The 6,409-nt window shown below is 37.8% G+C and overlaps 1 pseudogene; it reads right to left on the bottom strand.

Annotated features, from left to right (window-relative positions):
• Positions 1–1,770: 1,770 nt before the first annotated feature.
• LOC124523416 (40S ribosomal protein S2-like) lies at positions 1,771–3,507 on the bottom strand (annotated as a pseudogene).
• Positions 3,508–6,409: the final 2,902 nt, after the last annotated feature.

Raw genomic sequence — 6,409 nt, 5'->3', positions numbered from 1 at the left:
GCCACCCAGGTGCCCTACTGACTTGAGATTTTAATTCAATGGACATTTGTTTCGTTCTAAATAGGAGTGTTTACAAATCTTTGACAGAATAGCAGAGAAGCACCCAGAGTGGGGAAATCGTATTGTAATTATTATTAATAAACACACTATAATTAATATAGCCTCTGAAGTATTTTTACCTAAATTCTGAAAGGATCCTGTGATTGGGATAACTGGATATGAAAAAGAATAAAATTGGATCCTTATTTCACACCATGTATAAAAATTAACTCAAAATGGATTACTGACCTGAATCTTCATGACCTTGGATTATGCAATTGTTTCTAGACATAACCTAAAAGCACAAGTGATAAAAGGAAAAACAGATAAATTGGATTTCATCCAAAAAAAAATTTAAGTTTATTTATTTGAGAGAGACAGAGATAACGTGAATAGGGGAGGGGCAGAGAGAGATGGAGAGAGGGAGAATCCCAAGCAAGCTCTGCACTACCAGCACAGAGTCCAACGCCGGGCTGGAAATCAAGAAACCATGAGATCATGACCTGAGCCGAAACCAACAGTCAGATGCTTAATGGACTGAGCTGCCCAGGCACCCCAAGCTTAAAAACTTTTTAATTGTAACTATGTGAGATGATATGTCAATTAGCTTAATTGCAGTAATCATTTCACAGTCTATATGTATACCAAATCATCATATTGTACACTTAAATATATACAGTTTAAAATATATAAATTACAAGATTAAAAGCTTTTTGCTTCAATGGACACTGTTGAGAAAGTGAAAAGGCAACCCACAGAATGGGAGAAATTGCAAGTCATATATCCAATAAGGGACTTGTACCCAGAATACATAAAGAATTCTTATACCTCAACAATAAAAAGACAACCCAATTTAAACATGGGCAAAGATTTGGATAGGCATTTCTCCAAAGAAGATATATAAATGTCCAATAGCACTTGAAAAACTAAACATCATTAGTCATACAGCAATGCAAATCAAAACCCTAATGAGACACTACTTCCCACCCATTGGGATGGCTATAATCAAAATGACAGACAATGACAAGTGTTGTCAAGGTTATGGAAAAACTGGAGCCCTCATACATTGCCAATGGTAATGTAAAATGGTACAATGCTTTGGAAATAGTTTGATAGTTCTTCAAAATGTTAAATATAGAGACACTATAGGAGTCAGCAATTCCACTCCTACTGAACTCATTCCCAGTTATATCCCATGAAAAAATGAAAACAAATCCACACAAGTTCATAAATAACCAAAAAGTGGAAACAACCAAAATGTGCATCAACTGATAAATGTATAAACAAAATGTGGTATGCCCATATAATTTTATATTATTTGACCATAAAATGGAATTAAGTATCCATACATGTTATAACATGGATGAACCCTGAAAACCTTATGCTAAGTGAAAGAAGCCAGACACAAAAGACCACATACTATATTTTCAATTTGCATGAAATGTCCATAATAGGCAAATCCATAAAGAAGGTGATTAGTGGTTACCAGGACCTCGGGGAAGGGGTAATGGAGACTGCTAATGGATATTGGGTTTCTTTTTGGAGTGATGGAAACATTTTGGAACTGGATAGCAATGATAGTTGCAAAACTGAATATACCAAAACCCTGGAGTTGCACCCTTTAAAATGGTGAATTTCATGGTTTGTGAGGTAGGTATATGAAATATCCACACTTTAAGGTAAAGAAACAATGGTTCAAAAATGCTGAGGACTTTATTAGACTAATGGTTCTCAAAATGTGGTTTGCAAATCAGCAGCATCAAAATCACCTGGAAGCTTGTTAGCAATGCACATTCTCAGGTTACTCCCCAGGTCAAACGAGTCAGAACTTTCGGAGGAGGAGCTCAGCAATCTGCGTTTTAACAAGCTCTGCAGGTAATTCTGATGACACTCAGGATTGAGAGTCACTGGGTTAGTTATAGCTTTAAAGCCATATTGCTCTCCTGGTCACTGGATGTATAGCCTTTGGCAAGTTTCTTGACCTTTCAGTGCCTCAAATTATTCATCCAGAGAAATCGTTCTTCACAGGGTTATTATGAGGATAAATGTTTAAACACAAGTAACTTGCTTGGAAGAGAGTTTGCCACTCAATGAGCTGAGTACTCAATAAGAATCAGCTTCTGTTATGTAACAGTACTGAGCTGATATAGGAAACAAATGTAGATCCCCTCACTTGGGGAAACTGAGTCACAGATATAAGTTTTCTAGTAGCCACATAAAAAAAGTAAAAAGAAATGATAAACTAATAACATATTTTATTTAACTCAATGTGTTAAAAATATTAGCATTTCAATATGTACTCAACACAAAGTTTTTGGATAGCTTACACTTTCTTTTTGAAACTGAGCCATCAAAATCCAGTGTGTTTTACACTTAGAGCACGTCTCAATCTGAACTAGCCACATTTCAGTTGCTCAGTAGTTACCTGTGGCTGGTGGCTGGTGTACTGGACAACACAGCTCTTACTCAAATGCTATGCTCTTTTCCTTACCTAAAGTTCCTAAAAAAAATTCAGCATGTAGTCTTTGAGGATATTCAAAGAGTGGAATGATGAGGTGGGGACAAGCACAGAGCATCCTTTACTAACATATTCCATCTTAAAAGGTGATGTTGGGTTGCAGATGAGCTTTGAATCCATGTCCTCAATTGCATATGATTACACAGGAATTATCTGGTGAACTGCCTGAGAAGATTTTTTTTTAAGCTTTAATTCACTTTATTTTTCTTACAGCTGAAGTCTGAGTCCTCTGCATGGAGACTCTGGTGTGGATCTTTACAAGATGGTCAGTAAATTCCTCATAAGGAGACTTGGTGAACACAGTCTCTTTCCAGAGGTCAGGGGTAGGTCTTGGAAATGGCATCAAAAGTGGCCTTGGCAAGGTTGCCCAGGGTGGCAGTGCAGCCCCTCGCTGAGGTATAGCAGTTGTCCATATCGGCCATCATCAGTAGCTTCTTTGGCACAGGGGCTGAGACAATGCCAGTGCCTCGGGGGGCAAGGATGAGGCACACCAGCAGAGACCCACAGTGGTCATGGGACAGTGTGGGGCTTGCTGATCTTGTTCCCTGAGTAGCCTCCTTGCACAAGGACAATGGAAAAGCTTGGCCACGATGATGGCCCCACAGATGGCAGTGGCTACCTCCTTGGAGCAGTTAACACCCAGACCTATGTGTCCATTGTAATCTCTGATAGCAACAAATGCCCTGAACCTGACCGGCTGGCCAGCATGGGTCTGCTTTTGCACAGGTATAATCTTCAATACCTCATCCTTGAGGGATGCCCCCAGGAAAAAGTCAATGATTGATGGGCAGGGAGAAGACAGACATTTCCTCCAGGGAATTGATCTTCATGTCCTTGACCAGGTAGCCCAGCTTGGTAATGGGGATCCACTCCTTGTCCTCCTTGAGAAGAATCTTACTGGAATAACATAGTAGACTGCAGGCCTTTGCGTATTGTTTGTTCTTGTTCATTCTTGTATCCATAGAATCTAGAAAACTTGCTAGGCACATTGCAGGCACTCAGCACACTTTTTTCAATTAATGAATGAACATTGAGAGTGATTTTCTAACTTAACTTTTAATTTTATTACAATTTTTTTCAAATATCTGAAAACATCTAGTAATTCCTTTCATATTGTCTTTACTTCTCAAAAGCAAAATCCACTTTTTGTCTTCTAAATTGATTTATGCTTTTCCTTATGTTTAAATATTTATCATGTTCCTAGTAAAGATTAGATTTCAAGAACATGAGCCTGTAACAGAATTGCCAATATTAAGGGTTTATTTTCTGTGACAGAAGACATAGTTCATATATGTGCAAATATCGTACAAAGATCACAAATGCAATTTTGTTTGGATTTTTTTATTGCTGGTCTAAGAATAAATGGAAGCAAATATCCAGAGTTTCAATATTGATGAGTCTTCCTCATTCTCAGTAGCAGTAATTATAGGACATACTTTTACATTAAGGGCCCACATCCCTGGATAATGCTGACATTAGTAAAACTTACAGACTTAAGTAACCTGAAGAAACACTATTGATATATGGGTGGAATGGTTTCCTAGGAAATTTGATACCTGGAATGAATTAGTTTCTTACTGAGTTCCTAGAATCCTAGAAGATATTGTGGGTAGTTAACTCAGATGGAGTAAAAGACAAGGTCCTGTTAACAACCTAGGCTTCCTTGACTCACTCTATGGTTTTCTTTATGCTCACTCCCCTCCAGCCCCACTAGCCTCCTTCCCGTTCCTCAGACACACCAGGTTTGCTCTGACTTTCCTCCTATACTTAATGTTCTTCCCCCCAAATTCACCTGGCTACCTCCTTTCACTTCCAGTCTTGCTCAGATGTCTCTCCTCCATGAGTTCTACCCCAGTTGCATTATTGAATACAGTCACCTGCTGGGATTCCACCCCCTGTCCCTCATCTTTTTACCCCACTTAGCACTCATTACTCCTTATGATACACCATCCTGTGTTGTTTATTGTTCATTGTGCTAGAATGTAAGTTTCACAAGAACAGAGATCTTGTCTGTTTTGTTCACTGATGTACCCTACCCTAGAGTAGTGGTTGGCTTACAGCAGGCACTCCACAAATCTTTGTTGAATGAATAGTTCACTCATAGACCAGATTCTTTAACAGATTTCTTTTCCTTTTCACTTTTTTAGCCTGCTCTAGTATTAAGATCAGCTGGAAGGTTTTGCAAGCCTAACTGTGAAGCTGAACTCTCCCAGCCTTCTAGTTGGGCTTGCTCCCTGAAGGGTCCTGTCTCTGGAATTCATTTCTCTGGGCAGGTTGCCAGGAGCCTGAATTTGTCGTCTTTGGTGTATGATGCAAGATTTAGGGTTTTTGTTTTTCTTTTTGGAGGGGCGTGTTTCAATTTTGGCTAACTTTATTGTTTTGTCTGGAGTTTTATTCTTGTGTTGAGTTTTGTTTCTCTGGGTTGATCAAGCAATTTAGCAACTATTCTTCACAGAGCTATGGAATACTAGAAATTAGAGCTGAAAAAGACCTCATGGTTGATCCAGTCCATCCCCCTTGCCATTGAAGTCTTGCTCTGCACAATACAATGTCCACGGCTTTGTTCAATGAGGTTTTAAATGTCCTCAGAGATTCCTTTGGGCACCCACTCAACTAACCTAATACTCTCAACAACTAACAAAAATTCCTAGTGTATGTCTAAACTCTCCCTTTCTATTTTCATTTTATTTCTATGTGTCCGAGATGTCAAGCCTTTTCCCTTGTGGGATTTTATATCTTTCAAAGAAGTGTGGACTTATATTTCTGCTATATCAGTTCTTTAGCCAACTATGCATGCATTCCTACCTTCATTCTCTTCAATTTTGGTTTTGCTTAGTGAATTCTTTCAAACTCCTTACCTTTTTATTTAGTATGTGTAGTTTTACTAGTCATCCATTGAATGACTGTAACATAATGCTTTTCCTTCTGAAACCTTAAGACAAAGCACTGCCATCTACCATAAGGAATTGCAAATATATTCAATTTGCTGCCATAATCAACCTAGGGTGTTTTTATTTTATTCATCAGACTATTAAACAAGTTCTATGCAATGCTCTTCCCTTGACTTTAAAATTTTGATGATAATTGTGTAATATCAGACATCTCACTTAAGCTCTTTGTACTTTTGTTTTTCCATTTGCAAAAGGAGAGAATATTGGCTTCAGCCTGCTTTGCTGTAATCTTATGAAAATAAAGATGTTATATTAGGGCTAAAGAGAGATCTTTCAGAGATAAAAACCTTTCACTTCCTAGCTTTCAGAATCACATGGAATAAATTATTGTCAATACTATGAAGTTCAAATGGCACTCTTTTTTTTCTGGTTTATAGTAATTTATGCTAGATCAATGCAGCTCAAACTAATTGTAGTAAAGGGCAGCTTTCAAAAATTTTCAAATGCCATGGACTGATTTTTTCAAAATACAAAATCACAGGGTTCGATGAAATAGGAAGAGTCAGTTTTTATATTTATCTTTTCCCAAATGGGCAATGGTTCATGGACCCTACTTTTAGTAGCCCTAACCATCATTGTCCTCACTTTCAGATTCGGATACTTTATAAATATTTCTCTTATGAAGATTAACATAGTACTTGCTTTTACCTTTCAGCTTGTTTTCTGCTTCACTTGAAAATCAACTTTTAGAAAAAAGAGCCAATTAATCATTTCCCCAAAATATTTGGTTACATGTTTCCCATTTATTTATCTTCACTTTTTTTTTTTTTTTAAAGACTTTCTGGGTTTTTTTTTTTTCAACGTTTATTTATTTTTGGGACAGAGAGAGACAGAGCATGAACGGGGGAGGGGCAGAGAGAGAGGGAGACACAGAATCGGAAACAGGCTCCAGGCTCTGAGC

The sequence above is a fragment of the Lynx rufus genome, unplaced genomic scaffold (genome assembly GCF_022079265.1).
Source record: "Lynx rufus isolate CCGP_SWC_20201006 ecotype Redwood Valley unplaced genomic scaffold, mLynRuf1.p SCAF_4, whole genome shotgun sequence".
In the NCBI taxonomy this organism is placed as follows: domain Eukaryota; kingdom Metazoa; phylum Chordata; class Mammalia; order Carnivora; family Felidae; genus Lynx; species Lynx rufus.
Note: the sequence above shows the minus strand (reverse complement) of the source record. Positions and strands in the feature narration are given on the sequence as shown.